General features: G+C 34.7%; 2 long non-coding RNA genes across 2 annotated transcripts; both read right to left on the bottom strand.

Moving 5' to 3' along the window:
* Positions 1-1,461: 1,461 nt before the first annotated feature.
* On the bottom strand, positions 1,462-3,263 carry LOC112031585 (uncharacterized). Its single transcript, XR_010632888.1, has 4 exons — positions 3,035-3,263; positions 2,478-2,624; positions 2,310-2,381; positions 1,462-1,624 (listed from the first exon to the last, which is right to left on the bottom strand). It is a non-coding gene; the product is annotated as an uncharacterized LOC112031585 (long non-coding RNA).
* An 8,097-nt stretch (positions 3,264-11,360) lies between these two features.
* LOC136061116 (uncharacterized) lies at positions 11,361-17,960 on the bottom strand. Its single transcript, XR_010632875.1, has 2 exons — positions 17,763-17,960; positions 11,361-11,576 (listed from the first exon to the last, which is right to left on the bottom strand). It is a non-coding gene; the product is annotated as an uncharacterized LOC136061116 (long non-coding RNA).
* Between the last annotated feature and the right edge of the window lie 4,698 nt (positions 17,961-22,658).

The raw sequence follows: 22,658 nt of genomic DNA, 5'->3' as shown, positions 1-22,658 counted from the left end.
GACTTTGTTGTCCTCGAACGTATGTCATGCCGCGGTATATAATATCTACTCGTTTCTTCCATACCACCCATATGATAAGAATAAAACTTTTTAGGCTGTCCTCGGATTACTACATGTTCTCGGATTGGGCCTTTGGGCCCTGAGCCTATTTCTGAGGATTACTATACCTTTTTTACCTAACAGGCCCCACAATATGGATTGTGGGTAAGAGTTCTGAAGACTATTCCAAAAGGCACCATCTCTAGATAAATGGTAAAATTTATAATATTTGACCAAATAAAATAACATCCCAAAACAATAACTAAATATATCCTTCTTTGTCACTCTTGTAAACAACATCCATCCCATATAGCATCTTGCCAAAGACAACATGACAGTCCATAAAAATAAAAATAAAAATAAAAAGACAACATGGCATTCCATCCAACCTTTTAAAGGAAACAAAAAGAAAGCATTAAGAAGGAAAAAAAAATCCAGGCTATAAAAATTGAGCACTAAACAGATGGTACAAATTATCATTGTTCAAATACATTTTAAAAATAATATAAAAAATCTACCACACCATTAATACAGCCAGCAAATGTCACCAAGTCTTAGTCTTCTTCTCCTATGTTATCTCATGTAAAGATATTGCCTTAAGGTGCACACATGTGGCTAATTCAGCACATGGACACTCAATTTCATGTAATGAGTCTACCCACACCTAAATATGAAAAAAGATCTTGATCTACCTTAATCAATAAAATCTTCAAATTAGCACTTGAATCAAACCATTCACTTACAACCAACTTCTTTGAGAACAACACTACTTATTTAATAGGAAAAACAACAGCCTGAGCCTATATGCAAAAATGACCGAAATTAAGATGGATGCACAGAGTTCCAAAATAACTCAACAAAACAAAGTATTCAACAGTATGAAAGATAGAGGCTAACAATTAAATAGATACAAATAAAAGATACCAAAACTTGTAATAAATAATTTGCCACTATAGCAACTCAAATCTTACAAACATGGGTGGGGAAAAATGCTAGAGATCACAAACAAAATATAGAAGAGCTCTATTTGAAATTGAAAGTTTCATTCACAGAATCATCACACATAAGTAACTGAAATCCCTTAGAATCAAGAAAATTTAATCTGTGAGGTAGACTGAAATGTAAAGCCTAAAAAAGGATTTTTATTATTTCAAAAAATAAACCAAAGAGAACTCTAACCATCTAATTTTGCTTAGAACTATCCCAAATACATCAATCAACAAAATGTAATCCAAAATATCAGATAAATAGAGGGATAGTAAGGCCGTCCTAAGGTGAAACAAAGTCTACAAAGAAGCTGAAGTAATCATTATAAGGAAGTTGATCACAAAGCATGACTGCAACAAAAAACACATAACAATTTTACAGGTTAGTTGAAAAAGAATCATGGAATGCATTTTTTTTTAAATAGAAAAAGCAGTCTAAAATATGCAAAAACAGAAGAAATTCAAACAACGAATACATAATAGACAGAATTATCAGATAAACAAAGGAAAAATTAGGCTTTCCTAACCTATCAGTTTGTTCCAGCAACTCTGCTTGCAGATTACTCAAGTTTTGTACTTGACAGAGAAATGCAGCAAATCTGAATTTCAACAAAATGGCAGGGTAAGAAGGTTTTCTATAATTTCAATAACATAGTGTCTAACAATCTGTTGGAAGGTGTATAGTAATCAGTTGGTTATCAATTAATTTATTTATTTTTCAAAACCCAGTAATTAATCCAAAAAACCATAATTTCACTTAGAAAAAAATTATAAATTACTATACACTCTAAACTTTCAGATTTTAAAGCATCCAAGTATTAAAATCAAGGGCGAAATCCCTAATGTTACTAAAACTTAAGACCAAAAATAATAATTTCAAACCAAATCATCCATAGAGAGAGAATAAACCCATCATTACACACTCTAAACTTTCAGACTTATAACCATCCAAGTTGAAATTTGGCCATTAAAATCAAGGGCAGAATCCCTTATGTTACCAGTACTTAAAACCGAAAATTATAATTTTTCCATAGAAAGAGAGATAAACCCATCTATATTTCAAAAGGAGTCAAAGAAGAACCCTAGAAAATTCGGTATGGAGAAAATTTTGAAATATAGATATATTGAAAAGGAAGATGGTAATTCTTGTAGTACAAACATTTGGTTTTAAACTAAAAACATATACATATTGGAGATTTAATATGCTAATTCGAAAAGGAAAAGCAATAGTGAAAAGTTTCAGAAAACCAAAACAGTATTTGAAGAAGAAAAGAGTACGCTAACCTTTAGGAAAATTTTGTTGCAGAGGAGAGATGAGGCAGAGCAACAGATCAGATGGCGATGGCCAGCCATCCTCTGTAACGCAGTAGCGCTAAACATCTTTAAAAAAAAAAAAAACACAGCACCCAAAAAACATTTAATCTACTAAAGAGCATATTTAAGAATTATAACTTCCTCAAGAAATTTCTGTCTCCTAAATAGGCCTCCGCCATCCCCTTCATCGCCATCATCAAAGTAATCATCTTCATCGCCATCGACATCACCACCACCATGATTTATTTTCTTTCCAATATCTCCACTACCTTCGCCAATTGCAGTCTGGAATTCCAAAAGTATTAGTCATGGTGCCCAAGACAATAAACAATTCACATCGCAATATGTTTAAACCAAATTGAAGTAGTAACTTTCAGTTAATTGGTTAAAGGTGTTTTAACGCTGCCAAACAGATCAAAAGGTGTTTTCCAAATCAAAATCGGTTTTCCAAATCAAAACCCCCCAAAAAAAAAAAAAAAAAAAAAAACTATGAACGTAGATATTAGAAAACAGGGAAAGGCTTAGTGATATCAAAATAAATCGAAAAATTAAGAAAACAAACATTTTCATGGAGAACCCAAAGCCCGAAACAAAAAGGAATCAAAACCAAAATCAAATCTAAACCTTTCCAACAAAAAAACTCAATAAAAAGTAATATTTCATACCCAAATCTAAAAAAATAGAGAAAAACGTACCGGAGCCGGTTCCGACGATCTGATGGTGGCAGATATATAGCCTAACGGTGTTGATGCCCATAGATTTTTCTTTCTGCTTGCACCGGTGCTCTAAGTCTGGCGAGGGAACGGAGAACTCGCTCTGCCTCTCTATTTCTCTGTCTCTCTTTTCTCTCTCTCCCCTTTCTCCGTGAAGAATCTTTCTTTTCTTTTCTTTTTTTGTGTTTTAAGCAGTTGGTTTTTTTTTATACCAAGAGGCTCCCAAACAGTGTTTGAACAAAGTGATTCTTTTCTTTTTTGGTTTTAAGCGTGGCAGATTTTAAAAGGCCAAACGTTGTAACGTGCGGCTGTTTTATTTGAAAGCTGTATACGTGTCAGAACGTCTTTAATTGTAGGCACTCATTTTCTCTCAGCTTTGTCTATTATATATATATATAGATATAGATAGATTAGATTAGATTAGATTAGATTAGATGCTTGCCACAAGGCCTTCAAAAGGTATCCGGGATTGGCTTATTCATTGGAGCTTGCACGTAGAGAGGATGGTTTAAAGAATATTTGTTATGTAGTTTTGGGTTATTGATCTTCTTGGGTGGTGATTGCCTTAACTATATATTTGTTATGTACTTTTTTTCTTCCCCTTGTATATGTCAATTGTTTCCACTTTACAATCTGCATGATGCCTAACTGTTTAGGCTTTTGGAAATAAAGCCTATAAATTAATCTAAATTTTATTGAGAGGAGATCTCTCTAGAAAAATTCCCACTTGGGATGGATCTAGAGCTATCATAAAGTAGATAAGGATTACCATTATAGTAATCGCCCACTACTTAAAAGTGTTTTCGTCCTTTTTATTTTTTTAAATGACGACCTAGATAACAGGTGTACTAGTGAGAAGATTGCTAAAAGTGATTTCCTTTGTATATGATTTAGATCCCAGACAAATTAAGGTCAAGAAAAATGAAGTAAAAGATTCAAGTTGCTTGCTTCCTTTTACAACCAAAATTAATAAGGCTTTTTATTTTTTCTTGGAAGAGTAGACAACAGACTTGCATCAGAGTACAGGCTTTAGGTGATTCGATTCTTAAAATTCCTAAAACCAAACCAATTTGAACATAGTTGCATTCCTAGTGAAGTAGTCATCATATTCTGTTGTGCAGATAGCACATCAGGACTCAAATCAATAATACTAAATAAGCGAAAATTAAATAGCAAGCACACACAAAGAACACAAGAATTTATGTGTTTCGGCAAACTGCCTACCTTCATAGCAACGACAGAGAAATTTCACTATAAAAATAAGGAGATACAATAGTGCACAAGAACACTCTCAAGAAATGCAAATCCCAATACACCCTAACTCTCTCTCACCCACAAGACAAGAAAATACTATTCTTCTTCTTATGCGGTTGCTGCTAGTTTTTTTTTTTTTTGGAATTGTCAATTATAACTGCCGCACACTAGCACTTATATCTTGCTATGCTTAAGTCGGCAATATAGGATTCCTTGTATCAATTGTATTCGGTCAATTGTGGCCAACTTAGACTTATGGTTTTCTATTACAAGTTGTATTTGGTTTACTTGTAATTGACTTGGGCTTGTGGCAATTCAAGCCACACACATGGGCCCACTTCAACAAATCTCCACCTTGGCTTGAATTGATCAAGCTACACAAGCAAACTCCTCCATCGCCTCCACCTTAGCCCTTAAGGGCTCACAAGTTGCAAACACCAATCAAGTCCAAGCAGTGCTTGAACTTGTCTATTGGAACTGGCTTTGTTAACATATCAGAGGCATTCTCACTAGTGAGAATCTTCGACAAAGAAATATCACCAGACGAAACCCATTCTCTGATCTTGTGATACCATATAGCAATATGCTTTGTTCTTGCACGATACACTTGATTCTTCGCCAAATGAATTGCACTCTGACTATCACAATGTAGCACCATGCTATCCTACTTGAAACAAAGCTCATTAACCAATCCACTAAGCCAAACGGCTTCTTTTCTTGCCTTTGTCATCGCCATATATTCTGCTTCTGTAGTGGATAAAGCAACTACATCTTGTAGTGTAGACTTCCAGCAAATTGGGCCACCAACAAACCTAAACACATTGCCTGTCATGGACTTTCTAGAATCAAGGTCCCCTGCATAGTCAGAATCCACATAACCCACAACTTCTGTACTAGCTCTCTGATAAAATAGGATACCGAAATCACGAGTGCTTGTAAGATATCTAAAGATCCACTTTACTACATTCCAATGCTCTTTGCCTGGATCTGCCATATACCTACTGACCACACTGACTGCATGAGAAATATCAGGCCTAGTGCACACCATTAAATACATGAGACACCTAATTGCATTCGCGTATGACACTTTAGACATATACTTTGACTTCTCATCTGAACTTGGACACAACTGTGAGGACAATTTAAAATGGGCAGAAAGCGGTGTACTAACAAGTTTTGCATCAAGCATACTAAACCTCTCTAACACCTTCTTAAGATATCCCTTCTGAGATAACCATAATTTACCAGCCCCTCTATCTCGGTGAATTTCTATCCCAAGGATCTTCTTGGCAGCTCCAAGATCCTTCATGTCAAATTCACTACTCAACAAAGACTTCAACGTCATAATTTCTTGCTTACTCTTTGCAGCTACTAACATATCATCAACATATAGAGCAAGAAATATATAAGAGCCATCAGCAAGTACTCTAAAATAAACACAACAGTCATACTCACAGCACATGTACCCATGTGTGACCATGAATGAATCAAACCATGACATTTTGTAAGTCTTTTGTAAAAAATTCAAATTTTAGGCTCTTTGGAACTCGGTTTAGAAGGTGATTTTGTAAAGTGCATCTATCAAGAATTTATTTAAGAATGCTCATTTGGAGGGTTTTGATCTAAGGGTAAACTTGAAAAGTTCTCTTGTTTAGTTATTTGAAATACCCATTTTAAAAAAGGATGGCTTTGGAAGCTTTTTGAAAAATTATTTATTAAAACTTTTTAAAAACATTTTTTTAGAGAGTTTGTTTGAATCAAGCCATTCATTACTTGGTGGGACAGTGTTTATGGTCCTAGCTAAAGAGCTAGCACCTTTAAATCTTTTTTCCTATGAGAAATGAAACAAGGATTAAAAAAAAGGTTAAAGTAGCAATAATGGAAATAAGGTTTCTCTCTCTTGACCTTCTTTTCTCTTTGAAGAGAGCTAAATGTCTCTGTTTTTTTTTTAGGTAGAGAAAGGACTATTTCCTTATTCATTTAACCTCCACTTGCCCACCAAACTTGGAGAGTTAATTAGAAACCTACTCCATTAACCTCTAGTTAAAAACATGCAACTCCTTATTTTTTTGAGAAGAATATAACTCTTTATTAAACCTATAACATAATTTTTTTTTTTGAAACAAACCTGAAGTTATCAAATGGTACAATTTAGTCTTGTATTGATATTTTTTTTTCCAACTTAATATTTATGTTCGATGAAGCATATTTAATACAAACTTGTAATTACTTTTTTTTTTTTAAATTTAAATTGTATGATATAGATTTTTTGCGGAAGGGCATATGTTTTCAGAGTGAAGCTGGTGAAGTTATTAGAAATGAAATTGATAGAGGATTACAGAGAAGTTAGTGCAAGAGTGAGAATATCAACAAAAGAAAACTTGAAAAGTTCTCTTTGTACTTGATTTATAATTAAGGTTGTTAATAATATGGATATCATCAACATCATTAGTTTTTTATTTTATTTTTTTATTATCCAAGTGCTATCAAATTAAAGAATCACTACTAAAAAGGCGGGCTATAGCCACATTTTTTTAGCCGCGTATTGTAAACGTGGCTATTGCTAACCTATAGCTGCATTTTTAAGAAACATAGCTTAAACTACTGACCTATCTATAGGTTAAGTCTACAACCCCGTTTTTAAGTGTTTTTAGCTGCGGTTTTTTGGATAGGGCCTATTGCCACATTCAAGAAGCATGGCTATAGGTCCAACCAAATATTTTGTTTTTTTTTAGTGTTTAAAAAACGCAGCCATAGCCAACCTAAAGTTGCGTTTTTAACAAACACGGCTTAAAATCCTAATCTATAATAGCGTTTAAAAAGCGCGACATTAAGTGGGTCTATAGCCACATTTTTTAGGGTCTTTAGCCATGTGTTTGTGCATTGCTTTGGTTTTTGCATATTAACAATTTTCCTCTTTTGCTCTTCACCTGTCTTTCATTTTAAAATGAATAGTTTGAACAAATATTAAGTGTACATATAATATGTTTAAATGTAGTTTTATTAGGCTAATATATTATAATATTTCTTATTTTATTGGAAAAAAAGGATATTGTGTTTTGGCCTCTAGCAAAGGATGGGAAATATACTTGCAAGTTTGGTTATCGTTTTTTGGAGGAAGATGTAGAGTTTGAGTGACATGAAGACTCTGAGCTTCAGGATAAACGTCATTGGAAGGGGATTTGGTCTCTACATGTTCTTAACAAGGTGAAGAATTTTATTTGGAGAGCATGCCAAGACTTGCTGCCTACAAAAATGAATTTGGATTGTCATACAGTAATCTCTAATCCTACTTGCGAAAGATGTTGTGAAATGCCAGAATAGATTCTCCACGCTCTTTGGTTCTACCCGGGGCTTGATGTTTTATGGTCTGATATACAGTTTTGGGCTTTTTGCATGACCACTCAATTTCTGGACTTCAAAGAGTTACTGTCATGGATTTTGAAGGAGCATTAGCATCCTAAACTTTTTGCTTTCATGGTGTGGTCAAGGAACCAAAGAAATCAAACCCGAGTCTCTCAACCAAATTGAAGTCTTCATTAGTTAGCTCAGGTTAGTAAGGAACATTTGGATGAGTTTTTGTCTATCCACTCATAACCACCACCTCGCCCCCCCAACCCTGAGTTTATTGGAAACCTCCCTCGAGTGATTTAGTCAAAATTAATTTCAACAGCACTATTTTCTCAGAGGTGAACCAGTTAAGTATTGGTGTGGTTGTTTGTGATAAAAATGGTTTGGTGCTTGCTTCTCTTTCATAGCAACTTTCCCATGTTCATACCCCAGAGGATATAGAAGCCTTAGTAGCTTCCAAGGCTCTTCGATATGCTTTAGAACTTGGGGTCAGACATGATGTTCTTGAGAGGGATTCATAGGTCTTAATGTTTAGGTTGATAAATGATATCGAGGTCCTGTTAGGGAATTGAGTGCTTATTGAAGATATACAGTGTAGTTCTAGTTTATTTACTCAATTACATTACTCTCATGTAAAGAGAGAAGGTAATAAGGCAACTCATAGTCTTGCCAGGTATGCTATGCATATTTTAGATTTTCTTGCGTGAATGGAGGATGTTCCACCACAGTTTCTTTCTATAATTCAAGTTGACTTAGTTGGTTTTTCTTAATAATATTACATTGTCTTCTTTCTTAAAAAAATTAAAAAAAAAAAAAAAAAAAAATAATATTACATTGTCTTCTTTCTAAAAAAAAAAAAAAAAAAAAAAAAAAAAAAAAAACTTAAATTTTGAACTATCTAGCCAAACAAACCACTTTTCAAACTATGTAGCAAAATGTCATGGTTTTGGAATTCATGTTGCTGATGCTGAGTTCTGCATAAAACTCGATATTACAAGAATCGGCTTGTATTGAAATTGCGAACAAAAATAGAAATATGCAATTAAGGCTTGAGAAAAAGTCAAGCTATCTTCTAACATATCACATATATTACCGTGGAGATGAAGATGATAGGAATCCAATTGTGAATCCTCAGGTTAAATCAAACTTTTACATAGGAATTAAATTGTGAATCCTCAGGTCAAACAAAACTTCTTTAAAAATCTCTATCGTCATGTTGCCAAGCTACTTTCACACAGCTCTCTTACATAAAACAAAACTAACTAGTATGTTGGTTTCATACAAAAAAAAATTGCAAAGAACTCGATACTAGCAATAGCGAGTTTCATTTAAAAAAAATTATACATAACTCGATTTTTCTAGTATCGAGTTTCACATACTATTTTTTATTTAGAAAAGCTACATCAGCACCTGCTACCATGGCAAATGGTGCATAGAACTCAATACTAGTAATATTGAGTTCCTCACAAAACTAGATTTTCACAATATGAAGTTTCAAAAGAGTGTTATTTTTCCAAATAGTTTCAAAAGAGTGTTATTTTGCCAAATAGTTTCAAAACAGTGTTATTTTGCTGAAATTTTTGAAAATAAGCCATTTTAGCCTATATTAAATTTTAAAAAATGAATATACAACACACAGAGGACCTATATATAGAGTCAAGCCAATTAATCTAGTGGTACTATAAGAGGTAAAATATAAAGAAGTCGGTGCAGCGGCCCAAGAGATACAGCAACAGAAAATAACTAGAGTCTGAAGTGGAGGTTAATATCTATGTCATTTGGTAGTCTACGCTGTGGAGGGAACTTGGGGAGGAGACTGGCAATGTACTTAGCCGTTTCCAAATATGCTGTAAACTTATTTATGGATCCAGTTTGTTTGGCTATCACATTCACATTCTCACATATTTTTGAATTGTAATGGTTAAAGTTTACTGTATTTGTATGGATAGCACTTGCCACGGGCAATACATGAACATTGCACTTGTTTTCCTTGCTGAGTAGTTCCTTAAATGCCTTTTTCTTATATGACCAACTACCACTTCTTAAGTTGAACTTATATAAAGGAAGGAACCGTTGCTCATAAATAGTTAAAAATTCCACTGCAACTAAAATAAACTCAAATTCCTCATGGGATATGTAGTAGGGAAAGCTGACCCTAGTCCATCTTGGTTTTACTCCAACATAGCCCTATAAAAATACAAGAAAATTTTAGCTCAAAATCTACATCATAGATTTTAATGATACATAGCGGAGAAATACTCTATTTTTACTTCTATTTTTTATATTTTACTTTATGCTTTACCAATTTTATATATATATAAATAATTTTTTTTTTTAATTTTAAACTTTGGTTATTTTATAAAGAAGGCAAAACATATTGGTTTTAGCAATTTAGGGAGTATGTACCTTTTGAATGGCAGCTCTCTTAAAATGAGTGAATGAACCTTGATAGACCAAGAATGTATTGACCCCTTTGGTAACTTAATCAAATTAATTAGCCAAGTAAAATTAATTAGATTCAATTACATGCAATAAGCGTGGTAGCATAAGCAAATTACCAAAATAACTAAATGCAGCGGAAATTAAATTTGACACAAGTTATTTGTTTACAAATGGGGAAAACCATCCAGCCAAAACCCCACCGGGTGAATTTAAGGTCATCACTCCCGAGAATCTACTATTATCAAAACAAGCGGTTACAAGTAAAAGGAATCCTAGTACCTAATACCAACCTACAGTTGAACCCTTACCCTAATACCCAATTGGACTTGTAATGCAGTGACAATCTCTCCTTTCAATGCACGACTTCAAGTATATGGCTAACCAATCGATGTACAGATCCCAGTATGTGACTAACATATCAAATTGAGAAAGATGTTGGCTACAAAGTTCTTCAGTTCATCTAGACGATGAAAATTAAGAAGCTCATTGGTTACAAAACCCTCGGCGCAAAGACGCAGCAGCTTCTATAAGAGAAAGATAAACTAGGACAAATTGTCTCCAGTCACAATTTGAGTATATAATCACTTTGCATCAAGTTGCATCATCTTTGACGGCCTTTAAAATAATCTTTATATATGTCTAGGGTTGTGAGAAAAGAAACCTTACACAAATAACTTGGATATGCGTGAAAAATAGATCTGGAAATCTAAATTTCATAATTCTCGATGGATATAGCTTTTGGTGAGAGCTGTCGAGAATTATACATTAAATCTTGATGGATACATTTGTTGAGCTTTAATGAACAACGCTTTTTCACTTGTTTCTTGGAGAGATTTGCATGGCTTCAATACTAGACTTGAACTCTTGTTCCTTGAAGTATTAAACACATCATAGATTTACCCAATTACAAGTAAAGTGCGTTTTGTCAAAGGATTAGCCAATTCTACATGACATATATGTTCTAACAAGTTCCACACATGTCCTAACAAACCTCATCCACATTAAGTAAATTGTGACCATAGGGTCTAGCGCAAGCACATCCACCTCGAGCCTAGAGGCCAAATAGGTCATTGTGGAGTGCTGCAACAAATGGTCCATGAAGAGGTTTATCTTTATTGTTCCCTATCTCTTCCCACTAGTAAAACTCTTTCACCTTTTCCTCTTTGCAGCTATCTGTATTGTTAGATGGGCCATTACTCCCATTTTTTGGACCAGCCAATGAGGAATTGCTTGTACTATAAATGAGGAAAGACAATATAGCTTGGCGCTTGGCACTTGTATTTCCTAAAATGCATATGTTCTGATTTAGGAGAAGCCTCTCGAGAGCTTTCTCTATGTAGGTGTGCTCCTGTTTTTCTATCACTTGGTAACCAATATATTCCTTCACCCAGAAAGCCAATGCTGCTCTAAGTGTCTGGATTATTTGAGGAGTCCCACCATTTTCCCTTTCTTCTATGTCCTCCACATATAATGTGTCCTGCAATCAATGATCGATAGAAGATTAACAAGTTTTTTCGTTTGCAACTTTATAAGAAAGTACAGAGAACCAAAAAGGAAAAATAGGAAGCTTGAATCAGAGAGAGAAAAGAGAGAGACTTCGAATCCAGAAGAATTGTGTAATACCTCAACTGAATGAATCTATACACTGATCTGTGACTAAATACATGAAACAGAGCAACAGAATATCCCACATAATTAGGAATCAGTTACTACACGTGTTTCAGTTAGTTAACTCACGTGTGAATCAATTACTTACTAAACTACATGCGTATAATTAAGTTACAATCAAAACTACAAGAAACAGAGTGTCGTTTATCTTCATATCTACATTACTGAAATTCTTCCTTCTTCTATTTCACTTCTTCTTTTGCTTTCTGAACTACATCACAGTTTTGATACGCCCCTTCAAGATGAGAATCAGGACTGTGAATGTTTATAATGTTCATCTTGACAAGTAAAGTTCTCAATTGTTGACCACTAAGTGCCTTTGTAAGTAGATCAGCTAACTGTGAGTGAGTTGGAGTGAAAAACAGCCTTATGACTTTGTCCTCAACCTTGTCTCTGACTAAATGGCAGTCTATCTCTATTCTTTATAAGAAAGTACAGAGAACCAAAAAGGAAAAATAGGAAGCTTGAATCAGAGAGAGAAAAGAGAGAGACTTCGAATCCAGAAGAATTGTGTAATACCTCAACTGAATGAATCTATACACTGATCTGTGACTAAATACATGAAACAGAGCAACAGAATATCCCACATAATTAGGAATCAGTTACTACACGTGTTTCAGTTAGTTAACTCACGTGTGAATCAATTACTTACTAAACTACATGCGTATAATTAAGTTACAATCAAAACTACAAGAAACAGAGTGTCGTTTATCTTCATATCTACATTACTGAAATTCTTCCTTCTTCTATTTCACTTCTTCTTTTGCTTTCTGAACTACATCACAGTTTTGATACGCCCCTTCAAGATGAGAATCAGGACTGTGAATGTTTATAATGTTCATCTTGACAAGTAAAGTTCTCAATTGTTGACCACTAAGTGCCTTTGTAAGTAGATCAGCTAACTGTGAGTGAGTTGGAGTGAAAAACAGCCTTATGACTTTGTCCTCAACCTTGTCTCTGACTAAATGGCAGTCTATCTCTATGTGTTTGGTCCTCTCATGAAACACGGGATTCTCTCCAATATATATAGCTGCCTGATTGTCACAAAATAGCATTGCAGGTTTTGGATGATATACTTCTAAATCTTTCAACAAGGCTAGTATCCAAGACATTTCACACACAGTCACTGCCATGGCTCGGTACTCAGCTTCTGCAGATGATCTGGATACTATTGACTGCTTTTTAGATTTCCATGAAACCAGAGAGTTACCCAAAAAGACACAATAACCAGTAGTTGATCTTCTGGTGTCAACACAGGATGCCCAATCCGCATCAGTGAATGCCTTTAAGTGTAGGTCTGATGTTGATGACAGCAAAATGCCTTGTCCAGGACTCCCCTTGATGTACTGCAGAACCTTATAGGCTGCATCCAGATGTGGCTTCCTTGGTTTTGATAGGAATTGACTCAGCTTATTAACTGAGTATGTGATATCTGGTCTGGTAATGGTTAAGTATATTAACCTGCCAACCAGTCTTCTATAAATGCCAGGATCAGGTAGCAACTCTCCATGATGCTTACTTAATTTTAAGTTTTGCTCCATAGGGACTTTGCTAGGCTTACAACCTGTCATTCCTGCATCTTTGAGTACCTCCAGTGCATACTTCCTTTGACATAAGGAAATGCCTTTGTCTGATCTTGCCACTTCAAGGCCAAGAAAGAACTTCAATTTTCCAAGATCCTTCAATTTGAACTCTTGATCCAGGAATACCTTGAGTTCCTCAACAGCTTGAACATCATTGCTGGCTATGAGAATGTCATCCACATAGACCAAAAGTGCTATGAATGACTGATCAACCTTCTTAGTAAAGAGGGAGTAATCTGATCTTGACTGTTTGAATCCACATTTGAGAATAGTGGATGAAAATTTTGAATACCACTGCCTTGATGCCTGTCTAAGGCCATACAATGATTTGTTGAGCTTGCATACTATGTTCTCCCCCTTGCTGTGGAACCCTGGAGGCAGCTGCATATAAACCTCCTCATGAAGCTCTCCATGAAGGAAAGCATTATTAACATCAAGTTGAGTTAAGTGCCAGCCCCTCACAGCAGAAATGGCAAGCAAAGTTTTGACTGTGGTCATCTTAGCAACAGGAGAAAAGGTCTCAGTGAAGTCTAAACCCTCCTGCTGTGTGAAACCTTTTGCTACCAGGCGAGCCTTATATCTTTCCACTGTGCCATCAGCCTTATATTTCACTCTATAGACCCACCTACATCCAATGGCTCGTTTATGGGAAGGTAAGGTAGTAAGTGACCAAGTGTGATTGGATTCTAAAGCATCAATCTCAGCAGCCATTGCAGTTTGCCATTTTGGATCTTGGACAGCCTCTTGGTAAGAATGTGGCTCAGAAACAGCAGTGATAAGGGAGCAAAAATGGGCATATGGTGAAGATAAAGTGGAAGAACCAATGAAATTTGATAAAGGGTATTTTGTACCTGAGGTGTGGAGTGAACCAGACTTGATGGCATGATTGGAATGAGCAAACTGATCAGTAATAGCAGTGCTGCATTTATAGTCTTGCAAATAGGAAGGAGGCTTAGATACTCTAGTAGACTTTCTTAAAGATGGATTTGAAGGAATTATAGTAGGATCCAATGTGGAAGGAACAGAAGAGTCTATAGAAAAGGGTGGAGAATGTGATACAGCAGGTAATGAGGAATGTGATTCAGCAGGTGATGGAGAACTGAGTAAAGGATTTGAAGAGGAAGTAGTAGAAGTGGGTTCAGGAATGGACTGACATGTGGTAGTATCAGAATGGGATGGAGAAACAGAATCAAATAAGGCAGATGGGGAAGAAGTAGAAGTATCCAAAGGAGGAAAAAGATGAGGAAAGGTGATATTGGAATGAGGTGAGGAGGAGTAAGTGGATGAAATGAAGGGAAAAACAGTTTCATGAAAGGTAACATCCCTGGATATAAAGATTTTCTTGGTGGTAAGGTTAAGCAGTTTGTAACCTTTGACTCCAAAAGGAAATCCCAGAAAAATACATGGAATTGATCTAGGATCAAATTTTGATCTGTTGTGAGACAAGGTGGAAGCAAAACAAAGGCATCCAAACACTTTTAAGTGAACAAAAGAGGGAGGTTTGTTATAAAGCTTCTCAAAAGGTGTTTTATTTCCCAAAATGGAAGAGGGAAGTCTATTGATGATGTAAACGGCAGTCAAAACACACTCACCCCAATAAGCAATAGGCACATTAGACTGAAATTTTAATGCTCTAGCAATACTTAAAATGTGTTGGTGTTTCCTCTCCACAACAGAATTTTGTTGTGGAGTGGCAACACAAGAGTGTTGATGGATAATTCCATGATCAGCAAAGAAATCCTTGAGGAAAAACTCATGAGCATTATCAGTTCTAAAGGCTTTAATATTAGTGTGAAATTGTGTGGAGATCATTTTGTAAAAAGAAATCAGCAGGGGTCGAGTTTCAGATTTTGATTGCATAAGATAGACCCATGTTGATCTTGTGGCATCATCAACAATGGTGAGAAAATATTTGAAACCATTGTGAGTAGATTTTGCAAAGGGACCCCAAACATCACAGTGGATGAGATCAAAGGCATTAGCAGACAAATGATTAAGAAAAGGGAAAGGAAGCCGTTTGTGTTTAGCAATGGGGCAAATGGTACAATCTTTATTACTATGTATGGTGTTTACATCAGGAAGAATATCACATAGAGTTTGAAGTTTGGCATCAGAAACATGACCTAACCTAAGATGCCAGATATAAGATTTTGTGGTTACAGGAACATCCACAACATTATTTGCAAAAAAATTGAAAGCAGAACCTAAGAAGGAAGAAACAGTTGTGACAGCTTTGCAAGATTCTGAAGATTGCAGCAGATAAAGGTTATGATGCAGCTTACCCACTCCAATCGTTTTCCAACAAGAAAGGTCCTGTATAAAGCACATATTGGACAGAAAAATGAAGCAGCAGGACTGGCTTTTAGTTAGTTGGCTAATGGAAATTAAGTTGAAAGTGAATGAAGGAACACATAGGACATTTTCAAGAATCAAACTAGGAGTTATTTGAATGGTTCCTATGTGTGTGACAGTGACTTTCTCACCATTTGGCAGTTGAACAAAATTGGTTACAGAACTAGTAATTTTAGTGAACAAATCAATGGAATGTACTATGTGATCTGTGGCACCTGTATCAAGGATCCAAGTGTCTTGACTGAATGTGTTTTTGTTTGAAGGATTAACAGCAAAAATAGAATGTTGCATACTTAAACAGATTGAAGTTTGTAAAGGATCATCTGAAATACCTGAAATGGCAGCATTTGCCGTGTGAATGGCTTCATCAGAATTGCCAGAACTTGATGCATGAGAATTCAACATAGACATCAACTGCTGATACTGTTCTTGAGTGAAAGAGAAGTTGTTCTGCTGGTGCACATTCTCTCTTTGAATTTGATCATAATTCATCATGACTTGATTAGCCATAGGAGGTCTCCCTTTTTGTTTGTATCCTGGTGGGAATCCAACAAGTTTATAGCATTTCTCCTTGACATGCCCAACCTTTCCACAATAGCTACACATAGGTCTTCCCTTTCCAACATTTCCTTTGAAATTCTTGCCAGGAAAAGAATTCTGATTGAAGAGTTGATTCTGGACAGCTAGGGCAGTGGATTCCACTGAGGGATTGGCATGAACATTAGAATTTCGTTGCCTTTCCTCTTGGATCACCAAAGAAAAGGCTTTATCCACAGATGGTACAGGCTCCATCATGAGAATTTGAGTCTTCACCTGCGAGTAACAGTCATTCAATCCATTTAAAAATTGCATGATCGAATCTTGGTGGTAAAGATGCATGATCTTCTCATTCACACCACAAGTACACTTTTCACATGAACATGATGGCAAAGGCCTCAGATTCAACAGTTGATCCCAAGAAGCTTGGAGATCAGTGAAAAAGCTCGTCACAGTAGAATCTCTCTGCATAAGAGTGGAAATTTGCTTTTGAAGTTGAGAAATCCTTGGTCCATTTGCTTGAAGGAATCGATTCTTAAGAGCATTCCAAACCTCAAACGCCGTATCTCTGTAAATGACACTGGCAGTGATATGAGGTGAAACTGAATTCAGAATCCATGATGAAATCATCGAATTACACTTGGACCATGCCTTTTTCTCAAGAGGAGTGATTGCCATAGATGCAGTAATGGATCCATCTACAAATCCGAGTTTACTCTTAGCATCTAAAGCCATCCTCATTGCTCTGGCCCAATTTGGGTAATTGTCCTCAGTGAGAGGTTGAACAACCAGGATCGCACCAGGAGATTCACCATGGTGCAAGAAAAATGGACTTCCAGGATCTTCCAATGGAGAAGGTTCTCGTGTAGAAGGAGATGAAGTTGTATTTGACGCCATTGATGAGGGGTCAAGCTCTGATACCATATAAGAAAGTACAGAGAACCAAAAAGGAAAAATAGGAAGCTTGAATCAGAGAGAGAAAAGAGAGAGACTTCGAATCCAGAAGAATTGTGTAATACCTCAACTGAATGAATCTATACACTGATCTGTGACTAAATACATGAAACAGAGCAACAGAATATCCCACATAATTAGGAATCAGTTACTACACGTGTTTCAGTTAGTTAACTCACGTGTGAATCAATTACTTACTAAACTACATGCGTATAATTAAGTTACAATCAAAACTACAAGAAACAGAGTGTCGTTTATCTTCATATCTACATTACTGAAATTCTTCCTTCTTCTATTTCACTTCTTCTTTTGCTTTCTGAACTACATCACAGTTTTGATAAACTTTTTGGGAAAATTACGTACGGAAGTGTATGTGGGGGTTGGTTAAGGCCTAAGGGGGTACCATTTTATTTAGGACTTGATTTTACTAGGACAAGACTCAAGAGTAATAGACCATACTCAATCATCAATCCCATAACTGGGTCCTGTGTCATACCAATTAGAATTAGATATGGGTCTAGTACCAATAGACAAGGCAATAACATTATCCATATAAGAGGTTCAATTACCTTTTCATTGAAGCCATTGACATAATTAACAATTCCACCTCCACAAGTTGACGGTGGAGAAGATTCCAGTTGATAGAGGACCTTTCTCATCAAAAGTATGCCAGGTGATCCGGGCCCACCAAGGAACTTATGTGGACTAAGGAAAATGGCATCATAGCCATCAATCTCCCCAGATCTTATGTCAATCTCCACATAAGGGCCACTGAACACGTACAAAATTTTCATGCCAAGAAAATTAGCTTCTCTAATCTAGAATGAACTTTGCACAAATTGTACATACTTTGCTGCGAAATCAAAGCATGCGAAACCTCCATATCAACAAAGTAATTTATCAATTGCACGAGTATCCGAATAAATTCCGGTCACGTTGCTACAAGCCGAAAAGGAACCCAAAATTGGACGGTTGGCATATTTATAAGTCTCAAGTTGTATTTTTAGAGCCTCCATATCTATCAAAACATTGTCATCTAAACCAATCTCTATTACTTTAGCCAAGCTTTGCCGCCATGAGAGAAGGTTGGAGTGGTGCTCATAAGGACCAACAAAAACCACCCACCTTTCTTCACTACGAAACTAATGAAGGCATTTAAGTACCCTATCTTTCAAAATGAATGGCACTGGAATTCACATTACTTCTTGAAGCCTTTTGATAGCAGCAGTGGTGCCCGATCCACAGAACAAGATTGCATCTTCTTGTCCACTGCCTAAGCTTTTCTTGATGTAACTGGTTGCTTCTTGCACCATTTTTGTTGTCCGGTTTCCCACGTGACTGTCACAAGTGCAAGTGTTCCCTGCACACAAATTGTACTCGAAAGTTAAAAAAAAAAAATTGTAATTATACTTTCTTCCCTTGAGATTGTAATTATACTTTTTTTCCTTGAGATTTGAAGAAATGACTCTCCAACCTAAATTTGAAGGAAAAAAAACACATACTTCTCTTGGTTTGAAGAAAATAGCACTCCCCTCTTTTGTTTATATTAATAATGGAATATTCTAAATTTTTATAAGATTTTATTTAACAAAGTTTCCCTATGATTAGTAAAAACATAACTAATAAATTGATAACTAAAATGCAAACTTTATCAAGCACTAAAAGACTTGTAATAAATATCTTCTAAGAAAAAAGCAAAAGTCATTTTGAATAAGTATTTTAAAATACTCTTTATTTAAAAATTTTAAAAAATAAATTTTAATTCTGAAAGGAATAATAATTTTGGAAGCCTGTCATTAAGTAAAAATGGCTAGTTAGTGCACAACATTTTAAACATAATTTAACAAAGTTTGGTCATGTTAACGGAGAAAATGTTTTTTGCTTTTAAATTTAGAGTGAAATGTCATTCTCTTAAATCTCAAAGAAGGAAAATGTATATGTATAATGGACAAAACTTAGGTACATTACCTTAGGTGTTGTTCCTTAGGTTCTCTTTTTAAAATTCAGTCATGTGGCTACTTAACTAAAAAATACACTTCATTCCTATGAGAAAAAAAGAAAAAAGAAGAAGAAGATAGTTCATCGTGTAAGAGATAAGGTGGAACCTAGTGAGACAGGTAATAGTTTAAGAGATAAAGTGGTAACGTGGTAAGACATGAGAAATTATAAGATTCACATGGTGGACAAGTGATGTGGTCCATAATTCCACTAAAAAACTTCCACCTGTTTAAAATTGTTAGTTAGAAAAATTTTTTAAACAAAAATTAATTACTGATTCAGCAATTTTAAACAAGTGAAAGTTTTTTAATGGAATGGTGGACCACATCACTTGTCCACCAAAAGACTATAATTTCTCGTAAGACAGGTCATAGTGTATTGTTTGGTTGATTGAAGGGGAAGATTGTAATATGCAATCATAGCCATGTTTTTTTTTTTTTTGTTGAGGAGAATCAATCATCATAGCCATGTTGTCAGTAGCTCATTCAGTTTCAATTATTTTTCTCGGCAATATAGTAATAGTTGTTGAGGGCTAACTCTTTATAGTTTGCAATAACAGAGGTGCTTCTATCTATGAATCTATCTATGTCTATTGTTTTTGAAATTTTCTTTTTGATAAAGCTTACTTATTCATCATCAATAAGTTAAGATTCTAAAGAACGTGTGTGTATATATATATATATATATAAAATAGAAAGGAAGAAATTCTTACCATAAAAAGGAAGCACATTGTCAATGATGAAAGTTTATGCTCCTAGTGCTAGTTAGGGGTGGCAAAATTTAACATAACTCGCGAACCCGACATGATACGACATGAAATTAGTAGGTTATGGGTTGAGGCTTAACGGGTTCGTGTCATATTCGGGTTGACACAACTGACTCATTTAATAAATGGGTTGGGTTAGTGTTGAACACATAGAACCTGTTTAACCCGTCTGACCTGTTTAATTAAATGACATTTTACCAATATACCCTTTAAACTCTAGGTATATAAACATATTAGTTGTTGTGATTTATTTTCTTTGACATATTGTGATTGATTATTTGTGATATTGGGATATGCTTTAGTTTTAAATGATTATTTGTGATACAATTACTCGTTAGTTCTGAATTTTATATTAAAAATATTTATTTGTTTGTTTTTTCATATATATTTTTTTTCATTTTGATAAAATCTAATAAACAGGTCGATACGACTGACCCGTTTAATAAATGGGTTGTGTTAGGGTTGAGGAATTTTGACCCGTTTAATAAACATGTCGGGTTAGTGTTGACTTATGTAGTCAAATACTCATGACTTGACACGACACGAACTCAACATGCGAACACGAATTGCCACCCGTAGTGCCAGCTTTGCCATTCTTTTGCTTGTTTTGTTGATGAGCACTCGGAGCTTCTCTTAACATGGGTTTCTCCAGTTCCATTTTCAGGTTTCAAGAAGATAAATAAAAGAAACAAAAATTTTGATGGATGAAATATTTGAATAAGAAGAGGATAAAGAAGAGAACAGTAAGAGTTTACATATATATATATATATATATATATATATCGACAGCACCTATAAAATATTGGATATAGTAGGCGACGAAAATCTGGACCACTTTGAAATGGTAAGACTTTGAGTGCAAAAAGACCAACTGGTAGGCATGCAAAAGGACAATTTTTTATTTTAATGGTTTGCAAAAAGACATAGTATTTGAACTTTTTCCCTTTCCTATATTAACTTGAGTTGTATGTCTTTTGACCTTGAAAATTAAAAAAGAAAAATGAGGCTAATATGATGCCAGATTCATACTGAAGTTGATTATGAATTTGCTTAAAAGTAAAAGGCATGATGTGTAATCAGTACTAGGTGTTCTCACCCACATAAACTTGAGTAGTAAGTGGTATCCTAGCTATTAGTATAAGATTAAAATGGAAGTCAGTTTTTGAAGGATCCGCGGTTTGGTTTAGCTCTATTCATGATGTATTTTGTTTTCATTTCCTATTTTTTGTGGGACTCATTAGTGAAAAACAAATTTAATTTCTTTTTCATTTCTCATTTTCGTTTTTAATACTAAAAAAAAAAGTTCTAAAAATGGAAAATGAATACATATTTTCATCATTTCATTTTTGGCCAAAATGAATATAATGCCATTTTCTTTGTAAAATTGAAAATGTTCAGTCCCACCTCTATGACTTGTCTCGCTCATGTCACTCAAGTAAGTGAAAAAGTTGTTTTTAAAAATAGGGAGCAAGTGCCAAACGAATATAAGCCTATAAGGGTGTATTTTGTTCTCAAATCATGTAACAAACAAAGATAAATGTGAAAATGGGTTCTTTATCCTATATTCATATTTAGAAAATGAATACATAATTTTAAAAATGAAAACAAAATACACAATTTTTTTGAAGCAAGCATGAATTAATATTATTGGAACAAACATGAATTATAAAACTGAACCAAAAAAAAAAAGACGCTATTCAAAGCAATTAATAGTGGTAGTTCCATGAATTTTTTCAAGGAGTCATTGAGAAATTTAAATTGAACAAAATTTAATAAAAAGAGAATTTCAATAGATCGATTTATCGACAAAAAAAAAAGAAAAAAGAAAAAAGAAGAAGAAGCAAATATGTGAAGTTCAATTTCCTTCTAGAAGTTTTAATATTTTGAAATCGTTATTTGTTTGTGTACAATGGGTTTCCTTGTGAAAAGTACGCATCGGCTTTGGAGTGGATCAGGTGGAAGGTGAAAAATGGAGTCACCCCCTAGATTAGGTTTAGGAACCAAATTGAGCCTTTTGCGCCACTCACTTACATGCATGGGTTTGCATGCCAAATTATACGTTCGGAGTTTGGGTACGACTTAGAAGGGTGTTAGGCACCCAAGACCGCTCAGTTTGTTGGCCGGCCTCCATTATATGTTGCTAGGCCATATTTAAATAAAGAAACTATTAAAAGAGCCCTAATCCTTAACCTAAACATACATCATGCACTTAAATGAAATAACACACACAACTTGTTAAATATCATATCACAATATAAAAGGAAAAAAAAAAAAAAAAACACAATCAAACTAATTTTATTAAACATGGAAAGGACAAATAAAATAAACACACAAGGAAAATATATCAAATAAACCAAACATGGTAAAATTGACGAAATAAAATATGGAAAGAAAATAAACACGAATAATTAACCTAAACAGAGTCAAACAAAATAAAATAACATGTGAAAATAAGTAAATTAAAAAAAAAAAAAGAATATGCCCAAATCTGTGTTTGAGGTACGTACGCATACTCAATTGTGCGTACTCATGGTCAAAACAATGCACACTTATACTTGATAATGTGTACACATCTTTTAACATAGATCCAAAAAATTACATTTTTATTGAATCAACCAAATACGAAACCAAAGAAACATAAGAAGAACCCTAAAAATAAATATGATCAATTATATCATGATTAGATTAACATGCATCAAAT

This window comes from Quercus suber, unplaced genomic scaffold, assembly GCF_002906115.3.
Source record: "Quercus suber isolate HL8 unplaced genomic scaffold, Cork oak 2.0 scaffold_327, whole genome shotgun sequence".
NCBI classification, from domain to species: Eukaryota; Viridiplantae; Streptophyta; class Magnoliopsida; order Fagales; family Fagaceae; genus Quercus; species Quercus suber.
The sequence above is the reverse complement of the archived record's forward strand: the minus strand, read 5'-3'. Positions and strand labels throughout refer to the sequence as shown.